This window comes from Sorex araneus, chromosome X (genome assembly GCF_027595985.1).
Source record: "Sorex araneus isolate mSorAra2 chromosome X, mSorAra2.pri, whole genome shotgun sequence".
NCBI lineage: Eukaryota > Metazoa > Chordata > Mammalia > Eulipotyphla > Soricidae > Sorex > Sorex araneus.
In genome coordinates, this window is record NC_073313.1 from 213,497,073 (window position 1) to 213,514,947 (window position 17,875).

The following is a 17,875-nucleotide window of genomic DNA, read 5'->3' on the forward strand; positions in this document are numbered from 1 at the left end:
GAAAAGTAATTACGTAGTAAGATATGTCATGATGTGTTCAAGAAAGACAACTAAAGTCATAGCTCCTGCCCTTAAAAGTTGCTTAATTTGGAGATAATAGGGCCTATACATAAATATAAAAATGCAATATGATAAATATACCATACTCTAAAAATGATTTATATATACACACCAACACATATGCCTGAGCATGTATCTGTGAACAGACCAAGCAACAGGATCCTTGCTGCTTAAATGGAATTAAAATAGAAGGCACATCTTCACACCCCCGTCCTTAGAGTTTAATTCCTCTCTTCTTTTTGCTCACTGCTGCTGCCAATGAGACCAAGGCAGATTGATCACTCTCTCTAATTCAGGATGATTTGGTTTCAACATTTCAAGGATATCTAAATATCTCTTTTATATGTATCACAAAAGAGAAAGTTGTTACTTCATATTCAGTGACTTCCATTACTGTTTCTACCTCTTAAAACATTTTTAAATTCTCGGGTTTATAAATGTTAATACCACTGTCACCAGTATTATATTCTAAAAACTATAATTACAAAAATAAATCACAAATTTACTGTGACACATTAAGAATCAATACCCACAACTTAGAATAGATTCACACATAGTTGAAAACTATTTCAGAAAATTTTACTGATGTGTGATATACTAATATTTTTCTCAAATTTGTTCCATTTCAATTCTTAAAACATTCTTACTATGATCCATGAAATAGCTGATATAAATACTACTGTTTTAAGAAAATAAGAAGTTCACATTTCTAAGGGGTCAATATTTTAACTTTCTAAAGAAAAATTTATTGTAAAGGTATGGGCCAACTTCAGGATGATACAGCCTACTGCTTCTTATCTTACAAGTACCTGCTTAGAAATCCAAATTATATAGGTTAAATTTATGCAACTCTTCACCAGAGGGATAAATGAATCTCCAAGTGGTATTCCCAGCAGGAACACATCAGCCTACACATGTAAATCAAATTTCAAGTGTTTTTAGCATTAATGGCTCCAAGTTCTATAAATGGACAAGACTTATTATTGTTTCCCTTGGTTTTAATGAGCTTTAAAATGGCCTTTACATATGTATGCAATTCAATAAATCTGAAATGTGCATCTTTCCTAATCAGGGTTGACCTTAATCTTAGATTTCTACATAGAATAAATGAATTGCTCAAGAGAGAAAAGGTAAAGTCTCTAGCTTCTACTTAATCAAACAACTTATCATATTTGCAAAGTAAAGTGCTACTACTATTATTAACAACTCTACTCAAACAAGAATCAGAATTGTGAATGGAGACATTTCCAGTGTGCCTCATAATCCTTAGCTGCACTCATGCCAGAAACATCTCAGCTGGGTCCTTAACACTCCCTGGGAGAAAATTAAGTAAGTTATAGGATTTTTACCATGTCGACTCTAAGATAATAGTTAATTCTCACTGTATTTTTGCAGTGCCAGAGTACATTGGACAGAAACTGCTACCTTTAACGGATAGTTCTATTCTAGCCACAATTATATCACATTAACTTCCCAGCCTACCTATTAATATCCAACCAAATTAGAGCTCAGTGAGCTACTGGCAGGTTTGTGAAAGTGCCTGAAACCAGCAATTGTAGCTAATTATAGAAATTCTGGGCAGGAAGCCCTCTGCGGGGAAAAAAAAATGATCAGCTTTATTTCTTTCCTTTGAAACTTTTAGATCATCCCAAACCAAGAGTTATCTCTACTATTTTAACTAGCAGAGATGAAGAATCACACACAATGTAATTGTACTCATCCTAGGTCAGTAACATGTGATACTATATCTTTGTGAGGAAATACTAACTCTATTTTACGGGAGAGAAGCTAAGAAAATCAGGTCAGTTGATCAAGGACAGAAGAGTACATATTAGTCAGGATCTGATCAAGAGCCTCTGTGCAGAAGCTACTGCTTCTTTGATCTCTCTCCACAGGCTGTGATTGCAACTGGCCATGCAGGTTCCTAAAAGCTGATGAGGCACATCTCCGCCCAACTCCTCATTCAGTGACATCATATCAAAATGTGAAACCAGCCGTGGTTAGAGTATTTCTATGCTGTACAAACTGGCAATCACCATGGATCATGGCTTTCCTTTTTTAGAGTCATTTACCAAGACACTGCTGCTATCCATTGCATTTTCTATTACATTTCATAAATATTAGGACTAGTGTTTCTACTAGTCATTTTATTTTCTTCAAAAGCAAAGATTATTAAGTGGGGGTGGTGCTGAGGACATAGCCCAGAGGTCAAACACCTGCCTTGCACACATGAAATCATTCGTTAAAGACTCCAGGCACCACTCTAAGCTGCCAAGTGCAACGTTCAGTATATTGCAACCAAGTGAGTCACTTTTTGACTACACAAGTGTTTCCCATCTCCCAACACTGCAATGAGGCTGACTAAAAGGAAGTGGCAGGAAAAACAGTAAACGAATGGGAAAGAAACTCTTAGTATGCAATTCACATTTTCACTGGCTGTAACTTTTATTTAATCATTAAAAAGTATTCAGAGCATCACAATGACAAAATTACCATGCTTTTATCATTCAGATTTAATAATTATCAACCTTATTTCATTTGTACTTTTCAAGCACTTTTTTCTCTCCACATAGTTTATTTTAAATCAAATACCAGATATTATATTATTTTATTTGTTGTGTATCAGTTTATCTCTCTGAGAAATAAATTAATTCTAACTATTATAACAATATCATGTACACTTTAAAATTATTGCTATTTCCTTTACATTACCTAATAATCTGTTTATAATCTGCTTTCTCCAATTGCTTCAAAGCTGCTCTTTACAATGCTACTTTGCTAACATAGAGAAACCAAATTCATATAATAATTTTTTGGATGAAAATTCATTTAAAATATTTATTTTTTAATAGATTTTCCCCCTATTTCCCTTTTTCTTTGCTGTTTAGTTGTAGAGTAATATGAATCATTTGTCTGCTAGGAATTCCTACATTTTGGGTTTTGCTTATTTGGAATCATGTAACATGCTCAAAAAGACACCATATTTTTGAAATTCAGTAGTTAAACATAGAGGTCTGAACAGATTTGTGCTTGATATTTGTTCAAGTACATTTCATGGGTGGAATTGTATACCTGGTACTATATCACATTAGAGGATGGACAGTATCCTGTTTTGTTTATTATTACAGTTATTGACTTTGGTTTTTCCTAGCCCAATTATTGTGATGGTGATGATGACGATGATAATGATGATGATGTCTCTGATGTTGATGATGATGATTGGTTACTTAAAGTATAAACCTGTAGGTACTCTGACTCAGTGCTATGCAGTAGTTCCTGGTGGTTCTTGGGCAGATATTGCTCAGGGAATGCTGCTTTGTTGGCTTTCTGGTACCAGGGATTAAATCAGGGATCCAGAATGCAGATTGCCTCCAGCAACCCGAGCTATTTCCTTCACTCCAGATTCATGTCTTTTTTTTTTTAATTTTGTGGCACACATCTGATAGAATTCAGGGCTCACTCCTGGCTCTGTGCTGAAGGATTGCTCCTGGAAGTCTTACAGGACTATATGTGACGCCAGAGATCAAACCCAGTCATCCAAGTGCAAAGTAAACACCCTACCCAATGTATTATCTCTCAGACACCTAACTGATTTCATATGAAGATCCCCTATCAACCTTTCACCAAATGCTTTGGGAAGCCATTGAACATTTGAACATTTTACTGGATTATATCAGCAAAACCAGTGGTAGCTAAATTCTTTCAATTCCTTGCATTTATTGATTGGACTTTTCCCATTGTGCAAAACAATTGTTCTTATCAACTATTTGGTTCACCTAAATTATAGTTTTTCAGGAAAGGAAGGATAAATTTTTATTCCATTTATGAACCAATTTTTAGATTGAGTTTATGTGCCCATATTCTCAAAAAAAATCAAGATTTTCAGTTATAATTTCTTCTAGGTATTTATGAATTATAATATGTTTTATTTGTTTTAATAGATTTCAGAAATTATTATCATATTTTTTGGATCTTTCAAATTGCTTCTCATATCTCTTTGACATGAATCTAGTATCTTTTGAGAACTTCCTTGATTTCTTCTCTTTCTTGCCCATGTCCTAAAAACAGGCATTTTTCTACAGAGGCTGATTTCTTACTATGGAAAGTGGTTCTGCCCCATTTAAATTGATTCTGTCTCACTCAGGAGAGTTCTTAACTAGAATACTTGGAGCATTCACTGGCAGCTGGCATCTGAATTTTTATTTTTTGGAAGAAAACTCATTTTGTTACAGGACCAACATTAAATGACTAAAATACAATCTTCACCATGACCTAACTAGTTAGTGATCATCTCAAACATATTATATGCAAAATTATGATATAAAATTAGGCTATCTTATATATACTAGTAGAGGATCAGATCAAAGATGTGTTCAAGAATTAGAGAAATTCAAATTTCATGGAACCTGGAATCTAAAACTGAAAGAGAATTTTCTTTTAGTAAATGAAATACATTTGTGAATATAAAATTAGACAATTGAATAAACCAAAGAAAAAATACTGCAAATTGTAAATGAAAAAAACTAAAATGATAAAACTTATAAAATATAAAATCCATAATTTTAAATAAGCAACATATTTAAGGAATAGGTAACTAAATCTTTGATCACCTTTTCATAGAGTATTTTTGTGTATATGATATCACTTTTTTGAATATTCAGAAGAAAATTATTCTTCCCTCTAATATGGATAATAAGCTTTCTCTGAATGATAGTTAGTATTCATAAAAGCTTGTGACATAAACTTACTCTTAGCTATATGATTCCTATAGTTTGTTCTTACTTGAAAATTGTATGTTATTTAAGAAATTCTCATCAAAAGAGAATCTCTGTGATGCCCCCATCATTCTATATTCCAGTATATTTTCTAGTATAATTTTTTAGGGACTCTGCGCCATGGTTTTCACTTGGGGCACCCCAGAAGGGGGCGGGTGAGAACCATCTCTGCCCCAGGGACCCACCCCAGCAGCCGACCTCCACTACCCAACCGCGCCACGCTCCACACAGCTCTCCAGATGCTCAGGCCAAGCCTCATGCATGGGCAAAGTCCCACAGAACCCAGATAATGCGGAAATTTGTGACCTTGAACTCTGGACTCAACAGGACCCAAAAGCAGAGTTCCTCTGCCTGCTATCCCCCAATCTCTGGTGACCCAGGCATCACATCCATGAGCCACACCCTGCCACACCCTGCCGGCACCAGATAATCTCCTCATGGCCACCCTCCAGATCTCAACAGCTGCTCCTCCAATGGAAATCCTTGTGAGGCTGTTTTCACTTGGGGCGCCTCGGGAGGGAGGGCAGGTGAGAACCCTCCCTGCCCCAAGGGACCCAGCTCCCACAGCCGATCTCCACTACCCAACCATGCTCCAGGTCACTTTCCAGACTGCTTGGCTTCCCACCCATTTTCCACAATTACCACACCATATTTGATGGAGTTTAGACAGTAGGCAACAAATCATAGATAGATAGATAGATAGATAGATAGATAGATAGATAGATAGATAGATAGATAGATAGATAGATGTCTATATATGTATACATATATATATGTGTATATGTATACAAATATATCTCTTGGAGAGCCTGGCAAGCTACCAAGAGTATCCCGCCCGCATGCGCAGAGCCTGGCAAGCTACCTGTGGCATATAGAGATGTCACTGGTGCCTGCTCTAGTAAATCCACGAACAACGGGATGACAGTGATACAGTGATACAGTGATTTTCTTTTAATAAGAGGCAAGTTGTATTGTGACAGGAGATCAGTTAGAATGAAATAATCCAATTAGAAATTAATATCTGATGATTGAAAGAAACTGTACACATTGGCTTATGGTTCTGTACATTTCAATCATCATTTCTCCCCTACTGTAAATATAATTTCAGAGCCAGGTACACTAGGATATACTAATAACACAACTTTGCCTCTGGCACTGCTTCCAACTAAGTATGTTTGGAACTTAGAAGCCATTTTTGCCCCTAGAAGGATGGAAGTAGTTTAATTATACACAGAAGAAACAGACGACCTGTGAAGAGTCCACTGATCTCAAAGCAAATACATCTCCATCACTTTGTCGTTTGTGAGCAAAAGTATCTTAAATTCTACTAAACTTGAGAAAAATGGGATGGAGGGGAATTTGGGATAGAAATAAATAGTGCTTGGGCTGGAGGCTAAGTACAGCGGGTAAGGCGTTTGCCTTGCACACGGCCGACCCAGGTTCAATCCCCAGCATCCCATATTGTCCCCCAAACACCTCCAAGAATATTCCTGAGCAAAACATCAGGAATAACCCCTAAGTATTGCTGGGTGTGTCCCAAGCCCCCCCAAAAAAATGCCAAAACCCAAAAATCAACAAAAAAGAAACAGTGCTCTTCACCAACTGTGGCTAAAATAACTTAGCAAATAGTACAAAAACAGAGTACCACCAGATCATACTATGCAGGTTTCTCCCAAGGTCTTACAAGGGTCTATTCATATGAGGGCCCTAAAGTTCAAGATTTAATTTTACTGACTAGAGAGAATCACTGCACAGAATTTTCTTTTCCAAGTTAATTATTTTTATTTATTTATTTATTTATTTTTTGCTTTTTTTGGGTCACACCCAGCGATGCTCAGGGGTTACTCCTGGTTTTGCACTCAGGAATTACTCCTGGCAGTGCTTAGGGGACCATATGGGATGCCGGGGATCGAACCCGGTTCGGCCGCGTGCAAGGCAAACGCCCTACCCGCTGTGCTATCGCTCCGGCCCCTCCAAGTTAATTAAAACATTTAAACATTTCTGTCTGGATCCCTTTAACAGTCCTTTGAACTATACTTTGATTCTTTATTCCCATCTTTGTGTGATGTCAGTGTGCACAGATAATAAATCAGAAATTTCCAGGTACTTCACATTATCTCCATTAAACAGTAAAACTAATTTACTACACAACTGTAAACTTTATTTTGAGTTGTAAAACAATCCCTCTGTGTAATAAGTAACTAATAATAGTAGATAAGAAATTTTCTCTTATCTAAACTCTTTGGTAAAATTGACAGGCTTGTGAATCTTAAGCTTATAAAAATTTTTTCTGATAAAAATATATGACATATATCACTGTCACTATCATCCCGTTGCTCATCAATCTGTCCAAGTGGGCACCAGTAATGTCTCCATTGTGAGACTTGTTACTTTTTTTGGCATACTGAATACACTACGGGTAGCTTGCCAGGCTTTGACTTGCGGGTGAAATACTCTCAGTAGCTTGCTGGGCTCTCGAGAGGGAGGAAGGAATCAAACCCGGGTCAGCCGCACGCAAGGATAATGCCCTACCTGCGCTATTGCTCCAGTCCAGAGTAACGAAATACAAAGCAGTGTAATTAAAAAAGATGATTAAGACTTAAAGAAAAAAAATCATGAAAGTAGCATATATTTTCTATTAGTAAAGACGTAAATGAAAACACTGAGATATTGTATTGGCAACAATTTAAAATAATACTTCTGGAGCTGGAGAGTAGTACAATAGGTAAGGTGCTTGCCTTGGATGTGGCTGACACAGAGTTGACCCCCAACACCCCATAAGGTCCTCTAAGTTCAGCCAGGAGTGATCCTTGAGTTCAGAGCTAAGATATAACTACTTTTGGAGTAACCTAAGAACAATAAAGTTGAAATCTGAAAAAAATAACAATTGATTTCTATATGTTATTTTGGTTAAGTGCTTTAGTTATAATTTGCTGTGCCTATCGAGTCTGGGAGCTGACAGTAAACAGATCAGGAAAATTTCCAGCGCCATTATTAGGTATAGTGGAGATTTTTTTCCCTAAAGCTACAGATCCAGGTCTCTAGCAGATGTCTGGGTGATCAGAGCACCACACAGAAACACAATGCCCCGGAACCAGCAGCAACTGACCAGGGCTTTGCAGAAGGAATTTTTAATTTTTGTTATATTTTATACATATTAATTTTAATACATTTGAATATTCATTATTTAAATATGTAAACATTACACAATTTTAAAATATCATATTATATATTTATTTTAATAAAATTTTTATTTTCTAGATACTTCAAAATAAGGACAAAGTTATTCCCTAGCCAAAACGTCTAAAACTTTAAAAATGTAAAGCATTGAGATGAGGATTAAGGATGTAGCTTGGTGATAAAGTATTTGCCTATATGTGTGTTTGCCTGTATAGTGTTTGCTTGTATGTTCACCTTGAATGTGTGAAGCCTCTGACTTACACCCAAGCAACACACACACACACACACACTCACACACAGGCACACACAATCTCTTTATCTCTCTCTTAAAAAATAACAAAAAGGAGTGAAACTAGAAAGTAACAAAAACCAAAATCATAAACCCTCCCATCACCCACCCCATAATGTTTCTGAGACAATTTAGTATTTAGACTCTGGATGCCCCATACATAGTGTCCAAAAATTTATACCAGCAGCACACTGGTATTAAAACCACAGGAAATACTTAATGTGCATTTACTATATCCATCCAGCACTAAGCTAAGTCCTTTACATAAATTGCTAAAGTTTTGGCATCTTAAACATGAAGAAAAGGCACTGAACGATGATGAACACTATTGGGCTGTAACTAGCTGGTGCGGAAGAAGTTCAGGCCAGGGTTTCCCCACCAGCAATCTAATTCCAGAGAAAATCTGTTACCTCCAGCTCTATACTGTCTTGCAGTATTATTATTCTTGGATAAAATCTTATCAATCCTGAACATGTAGTAATAAAATGGTAAATCTTTATTTGTATAAGAAGAAAAATTATTTATGCTTTTCTAGCTTATATTCAGATCTGGTATATGGTGATAACAGTGTGTTTTTATGTAATTTAAAATGTTGCATTTAGGTTCCCTGATGTTTAAAGGCAGCATTATTTTCGCATATTCAAAATTTGATTAATTCAAGAGCACTGAAATCAAACTCTTAAATAGACTACAAGAAATAAAGGAAACTGGGCTGGAGAGACAGTGCAGGGGGTTAGTCACTTGCTCTGCACATGAACACCTCGTTTGATTCCAACATGATCTGAGCATTATCAAGAGTGATCTGGGAACTAGGAGAAAGCCCTGAGCACAGTCAAGTGTGACCCAAAACATCCCCTGCCCCACAAAAACAAGTAAAACCAGGTAAATCTAAACATGTATCAAGTTGATTGGAGAAAAAAAGTAAATGGATCAATATACATAAAACTCTTTTGTTAATGTCCTGACTATACATGAGAAATGTACATTCTAAAGACTAAAAGAAAATACAGGAAGGAAATCTTGAAACTGAAAGTCAGTTATTGTGGGAAATATTATACTATTTTGTGTGCATTATAAGAATAAAGAAATAAGTAAAGATACTGATATTATGGGTTATAAGGATTCTCACTTGAGAGTAAAAGATGCATATATAAAAGGAAATTTTATTTTATATAAATGCTGGTATGAATAATGGCAGCAGTTTAGCAGTACTATAAACATATTGAAGTTATATAGGCATACTTATGTACATGTATGTATGTTTTTGTAGTCTATTATATCCTGAAAGGCTAGATGCCAGGACACTACAGTAGCAATAATAATACTTGGTCTCTAGAACTGAATCTCTGAATACTATGACTGAAAGAAACTAGGCATCTGGGGCCAGGTAAGTATAAATGAAGTCTGAAGTACATAGGTGCACCATAGACAAAATGCTCTAACTGATGAGAATCATGTGCAAAAAATACAGAAGTGAACTCTAAAGGTCTAGTGTCAAATTTAGTATAATTTGAACATCAATACAGAGGGAAAAGATGATAACAGTGAATTTATAAAGCACATTCATAACTACACAGTGATATTAAATTATATTTGAGGAGAATGAGGAATATGTAGCAAATCAAATAAATACATAAAAGCAGCGAAAGAGAAAAATCAGAATTTTACAGCCATATGGTAATAACTACTTCAAACAACAATCTTCAGCAAATATTAAAACAAACAGATAAAAGAAAGTGGGGAAAATGATCCTCATGTAGAATAAAAGTATCTCTATACATAATATATTTTAGTTGAATAGGGTGGATGGACAAGGTAACAGTCATGCAAACACCACTTTATATCACCAGTAATGAAATACGCTGATGTTCTATGTCTCCTGAAGAGAGACACCGGGAAAGACATGGTATTACCTGTGGACTATTGTGCCAAATATATTTGTTGAATCAAATCCCAAGAAAAAGGTAAAGTGAATTATGCAAAATAATAAGATGGGACATTTTAAAAATATTTTTATGCTGAGCAGTAGTATCACCAACAAAACCTTTTAAAAACCTAAACACCAGATTAGTTTAAATGAGATAAAAGAGACGTACATTATGACAACTAAATGCAATATATAAATCTGAATTATAAAAAAGGGATCTTAAATAAAAATAAGTAGAAAATGATTCAAAAATTATTATTGGGATAACAAGGAAAATATGAGTGAACTATGTCATACACGAACAGTCTTTCAATACTGCTGTACCAGTACTCCAAGAGGGGCTGTTGAAGGTGCCCTGTTCTCAGAATAGCCATATACAAGTATTTGGGGTGAAGTCTTGATGTCTACAATGGTTTTCAAATGGTTAAGCACGAGCATATATTTATATACTCATATGTGCTAACTGGTAATGCACAAATGTATAGGCATAGCATATCACTGTATCACTGTCATCCTGTTGATCATCGATTTGCTCTGAGTGGAGAGTGGACGCCAGTAATGTCTCCATTTGTGCGAGCCCTGAGATTTTAGCAGCCTCTCTTTACTTGTTCTTCCCAGTGGTGCTGCATTTCCCATGGTGATGCATTGGAGGCTCTTTCAGGGTAAGGGGAATGAGACCCATCATTGTTACTGTACTTGGCATATCGAATAAGCCACAGAGAGCTTGTCAGGCTCTGCTGAGTGGGTAGGATGCTCACTACCTACCCATGTTCTCCGAGAGGGAGAACTAGGCTATAACCACAAATGCAGCCACGCGCTTCTGAGAGCTTTGTTTTATAGTCATACATGAAACAAAAATCAAATATTTTATTTTAAATCAAATATTTTATTTTAAAAGAGCTAATGCTAATGTGAAAAAAAAAGTCAAAAAATTCTGTCAGGACTGGAGCCATAGTAGCGGGTAGGGCCTTTGCCTTGCAGGTGTGGCTGACCCAGGTTCGATCTCACATGGTCCTCTTAGCACCAGCAAGAGTCATTCCTGAGTGCAGAGCTAGGAGTAGCTCCTGAGCATCTCTAGATGTGACCCAAAATAAATAAATAAAAGTTAGATCAGCAAGGATATAGGTGCTACATGAACCGTGTACTATTGTTTTCAATATGATATAAAATTGATCCAAACAAAAAAATTGGAAACAATTACCACGGAAGATAGATTCAAACTGGAAATTCAGCCAACTGTTAAATGGGATGAATATTGGTGGTGGGGTGGGGAAGCACAGTGGTAATAGGGTACACAAATACCTAAACTAGTTCAGAGTCAGCAGTGGGGTAAACCAAGTAAACGCGGGATGTCTTATTTGGTATTATAATGGGTAAATTGAAAAAACAAGTAGAGCTACAAAAAAACAACATTTTAATTTTAGCTTGATAGAGTTATGTATGATAATTAACACTTAGGTCAAACTCATAGCTTATTTGGCTCAAAATTCTCTTTTCTAATAAGTAGTTAGCCAATGAATAAAATTTAATTTCCAAAGATATTTTTCCATTAAATTGTATCATTACACCTTTAAAAATGAATTTTCCTAAAATCTCTTTTAATCTTTTCTTTTTATCAAAGAGGTCTGTGCTATTATCATGGCAATGGCTTCTACAATACGACTACTGCCCAAAGAATGCTTAAAAAACCAGCAGTATATTATTTTTCTTTAGAAATCAAAGATTTTATTTGTGACTTGTTTTAAGGATTTGATGACCCAGTGTTCTCAGTCCTAGCTATTTGCTATCGGGTTTTATATATTCAATCGCATTCCTTTATTTTTCAGTTTGAAGAAATGGCATTTGATTATTTTCAATAGTCCAGTTTTAGCTACTGTCACATCACTCCCTTTGAATTGCCATTCTTATATCTACCTTCCCCATGAAGGTACTTTATGTTTTTTTCTAGAGTCAAAACTGCATGAAAATAAAAGCCCTTTTAAAGTCTCTCTACAGACTAAGAGCCTATACAGACTAAGATACATTTGAGCGTCTGTTAATTTGTCCAGCAATTATTTCTTTTGATGATGATAACTGTAATTTATAACTCTCCTATAGCTTCAAATTCAAAGAGATAAAGCATCAACTTTTAGTGAAGTAGAAATGTACTCCTAGAAGTGTCCGTTTTATAAATAGTTATTTAAGATTTGATTTTGTTCTCTTACAGTATTATGTTACACATGCACAGAACAAAATTCAAGACTTATCTGGTCTCTAAACAATCATAATTTATTTCTGGTATTTTAAACCAGATTATATAGTATCTAGATACAAAGGTATCAAGGAGTGAATATAAAATGAAGACATGGTCTTCTTATCCCTGTCACAAAATCTTCCAACAGAGCAAACTGGCCCTACCCTGACAGTTGGTGAGCCGCAGGGAAGGCTGAGTTCTTATATGCCATGTTCGAAGTATAGAAAGGACAGAGAACACAGGTTAGTAGAGTCTGAGTTACCTTCTATATAGGTGGAATGGGGCCTAACTAAGTGACCATTTGCCTCTTTTCTTTTTTTCTAAAGTTGTTCATGATTTACTGTACTCAATATTCCAACTGCAACCCCACCACCAGTGTACCTCCCCCACCACCATGATTTCCAATTTTCCCAACCATCTCTCAAGCCTGCCTCTATAGCAGGCCCTGAATAATTTAGTTTACACTGCTTGTTATAATTTGCTAAAAATGATAAAATATATTTCCTTAGAAGAAGGTGTGTGCAAATTGTTATATGTCACCAAGGGGCCATTAAGCCCTTGTAGAAGAGATTACTAACATGCTGTTACAGGTTAAGCCTTGTGTGTTTGTATTTTCTTAATCAAGATTGGTTTCTGCCTTTTTTCAGCCCTATGTATCTTATTTAGCAGCACTGAGAGTCTCAAAGAATTTGATTCAATTCTGACTTGAAAGTTATTAAGAACAACATCTAGTGAGGGGCTTTCAGAAATCATATAAAACTGAAGACTGATTTAGAACAAAATTGAATTTTTGGAGATATTGGAAACTTTGATCTTAAAGAAAGTTTGAAATGAACACAACTAAACTTTGAGATATAAGTCACCATATCCTTTGGGACCATAAATCATTATACTTCATAAAATCATTTGATCTGAGTTTTACTTTCAGACATTTCAGAATGAAATAGCAAATGTTTTAACAGACAGTATTCTGTCTTGAAATTCTCTAGGGTAAAATATGCGCCATCCTGACTTTGGTCAATAATGGTTTACCTACGTGAATGTAGATGGATGACTTTTAGCTGACCTGGCCACTAAAAGACATAAATCAAGCCTCCATCATCCATGCCTACTCATGCATAAATAATCCTAATATTCATTTTTTACCCCTCATAGGACTTTATTTTCCTAATGATAGTATTCTCTGAACCAATTTGAAACATAAAGTAACTAGCAACTCTCCAAATTTAATCTATATGTCCTGTAGGGTTCTGAAATAGTCTCAGCAGGTCTGTAAAGTCAAAATGCTATTCATATTATTACTAAGGTTTTTTGTTTTCATCTTTTTTAACTTGTTGATTTATTATATAGTGGATAAATTTTGCTGGTATCTTATGAATAAAGATGACTAAAGGCAGTGGCACTAAATTATACTAGTATTTCTTGACTTTACCACCAAATTCCTAGTTTAAAAAAATTATCTTAAGAATATCTTTGAAGGACAGAGAGATAGCGCAGGGGCAAGTCCCTAGACTTGCACACAATTGTCCCAAGTTTGATCCTTGGCACCACAAATGGTTCCTCTGAGCACTGCCAAGAGTCATCCTTGAGCCCAGAGCAGGGATAAACCGTGACCACCACCAGGTGGGGCCCCAAAATAAAAACATAATAACTAAAATGATTATCTTTGATAAAATAGTACATTTTGTTAAGTCAGTTTTTAGTAAAATATTTTAAACATTCAATGTGAAAATGGGAATCATGCATAAAATAATGTGTGCTTATATCAGTATTAATATCAACAAAATGTCAGGTTATCATGGAAACAAGAAACAGACTCTGAAAGATTGTGAATTGAACTAGTTACTTTTTTTATAGAATACCATTTTGCTCTGTGTGTGTGTGTGTGAGTGGGGTTTTCCAAGTAGTGTTCAGGTGTTCTGGGGTTCCTACCTGGAAATCTTTTGCCAATCAGGCCCGTCATCCAAAGCCACCGCACAGAAATGTAGTGCTGCCTGAACCCTGTGTGATGCGATTAGTGAGGCTCATGGTGCATGAGTGGCATCAGGAGTCACCAGAGCTGCACCTGACTATGCTTTCAGGACTCCAAGAAAGCATCGAGCAATTGCTTGAGAGAATATAAGGTGTCAGGGACCAAGCTGGGATCAGCTGCATCACGGTATATGCCTCAATCCCTATACAATATCTGGCCCCTCTAAGAGCAATCAGTGAAAAAAAATTCATATTTGGTAAGTCAGCAGATATTGTCTTAAATTAAGTGAACTTATCAATTCAAGAGAAATTGGTATTTTTTTCAAAGAAATTAAGATCTGGAAAACTAGTTAAGTCAAAGACTTTGCTGATGAGATTGATAATGACTTTAATAAATAAAATTTTTCTGATGCTGTATAATGAAGTATAAATGTCTGGAAGATCTGCATGTCTCCAGAAATCAATAATTTTTAAATAATCAGTGCAGGATATTATAGAATCATGTGTTATTTTTGTAAACAACACATATATGCATAGTAATCAATGCATTTATTGAAGTATAAAAAGTTCACTGATAGGATTCAGATTCCATGTATTGCTAATGTTTTAAAAAACTACCACTTGTCAAATTCTGGGGTCATACCACTGGAATGGAATACTATTCAGGAATAAAAAAGAATTAACTATTGATATACTCAAAAGACAGATAAAGCTCAAAGACTTTATGTTGAGTCAAAGAGGCCAGTTTCAAAGATGATATACCATATGATTCCATTTATCTATTGCTCTGGACAAGACCATTAAGGAGAAGAACTCAGTAGGTTATAAGAATTAGGGACAGAAAGACAACGTCACAAGGATGCAAAACAAAAAGTATTCTTAAGGTGATAGAGTTGTTTGAATGGTGTTTGAGGCAGCAGTTGCATGAATCTCTGTATGTAGTAAAATTTCTAGAACACAATCCATTTTGTCATGTGTCAAATAAAAGAAAACATCTTTAGAGCACAATTATAACTACAAATACCACTAAATAAGTATTATAAATCATACACAAATATGTATATTTATATAGGCTATCTTATATACATTCAAAATCCCAAGCACCATTATCAACCCACTTATTTTAGTTCCTTGAAAAGATTATGCACACAGAAATTTAAAAAATACCAAGACATTTCCCTTGATGATATTCATATTCATATGTTCAATCAGATTTGGGAGCTGCTAATCTTCAGAAAATAATATGGAAGCTAAAATTGTGGCATCTGCTTCCAGTTCCATTTCTAATTATAGGAAAGTATAGATTACATTCTATTATCACTATCCTACATATTGAGAAGCATATTTATTAGTGCTGCCAGCATTTGATGAGGTAATGATTGACACTAAATTTCATTGTGTTATCTCTACAACTCTGATATGTCTTATATTCAGTCCTCTCATATAAACCTCAGAACACTTTACCAGTTATCTTATTCTAAAATTATATAGCTCAAATCAAGATTACAAAATAGAACACCCAGTCACAATGTAAAGCTAAGTGAGATATAGTTATCAAGACCTAATTTTACCAAAATTAATGCAAGAAGAAAGCTACCTTTCCTCCTCCCCTGTACAAGGTTTTGAACCCAATCCCAGTTTGAGTGATACAAGCATGTATGTGTGACTGTATGAATATGAGCGTATGTGTGTGTGTGCGCACACACGTGTGTGTGCATGCGTGTGCATGTGCGTGTATGTGTGTGTATGTATAGGGTTCCCACAGAAGGCAATTTTCACAGGGCATCCTGGAATCCAAGCACAATTTTTTCACTTTATATTCTTAATTACTATTAGATATCACAGGTTGTCTACTTATACTATCCTACACTCCCAATCATGGCCTTAAGTTCAGTTTATTATCTGTGCATCTGACCAACTGACTATAGATCAGAGATTTCTACTACTCCCTCTTCCAGGTCAATTACATTGCTAAAGAAGTCCATGGAACTCAGAAAACCAGTTTATTCACAAGACCTCCAAAGAACATAACTCAGGAACAGTCAATGGAAGAGATGCACAAAGCATGACTGATGGACTCTGTAGCTACTCAGTTTCATTCCCCACAAATTAGGGAGATGACATCTTCTATATGTTTATCTGGCAAGCGGACCCCACTTTGGGATGTTTTCCAAAAGTTAAATTTCTTTCATACTCTCAACAGTTAAGAAATCCCAAGACTTTGGGGAGTTGTGTGCCAGGACCTATAGAGAAAGACTAAATATAATATACGAGAATTAGTTATTTTGTCATCTAACTTACTAAGCATATATTTTTATAACTCACAATGTTGAAATCCTAAGAAGTCACAACTATTTTTAAACTTATTTTAAAGTAGTTTTATAGTTTACACAATTTCTGGCTAACTTCTCTTATTGTGAAAATTCAAATCAGGAAGCCAAATTCTCCACTGATAATTTTTACAAGTTTTTATTTATATAATATTCCATATTGGAGTGCAACATTAGACTAAAATAAACCATGAAGAAAATATAAATATCTCAGTTGATCAAACAAAACTATTCATTACTCATAGACTTCATCATATTGTACATATCCTATGCATTACTTTTCTAAAACTCATTTCTTTTGACATTTTCCCTACCAAATGTGCTTGGAATGGCAATTTAGGAACTTACTATGTAGGCTTCCTAAATAAGAGTCTTAATTTCTGTGTAGTTATCACATATTATTTAAGTCATATCTTTTAAAATTATTATAAACTGTAAAAATGTAAAACATGTACTATAATCCCTCATTACTCTTTAGTGGCAAGAGGATAAATGGCTTCATGCTGAGATAGTATCATCCTTGCATAAAATTCCTTTCAGAAAATAAGATGTCAAAATTTGAATGGTAGAGAAATTTGTGAAAAAACATTAAGATACACTGGGTACAATTCACATCACCATTTTATTAGATTTTCAAGGCAAATGGGAGAATTGGCTAACTTCACTGTAGCTCAGCATGGCAGATGGAACAAGTTCTGTCACTTCAAGGAATTGGGTATTGCAATAGTCAGTCTTAGGGAGAAAGTCATGAATTTTACTTCAGGAACCATGGAGTGTGCATTTGAGCAATGACAACGATGGAAAGAAGCATTTAGCTCGAAGGAGGAGGTGGTGGCTCAAGGTGGTAGTATGAAATCCTATCTGCAACAGTTCTGTAAAGCATAGCGCAAAAACTTACATATTGAAAAAGTGCCACTTCTAGAGTCAGACTGGTGGGTAGGAAATATGAGGAAAGGGGAAATCAGTGTAGAGAAGTGGGCACTGATGAAGGGACTGGTGTTGAAACTATGTATGTCTAAAACCAAATCATGAGTGGCTTTGTAATCTCACAGTGAGTCACTGTCACTGTCATCCCATTGCACATCGATTTGCTCAGTGGGCACCAGTAAC

The 17,875-nt window shown here is 35.4% G+C and overlaps 1 protein-coding gene across 4 annotated transcripts in view; it reads right to left on the reverse strand.

The window, feature by feature from the left end:
- Nucleotides 1-17,875, reverse strand: part of ZNF385B (zinc finger protein 385B) — a 427,342-nt gene that overhangs the window by 181,430 nt on the left and 228,037 nt on the right. The gene's annotated exons all lie outside the window — the stretch shown is intronic.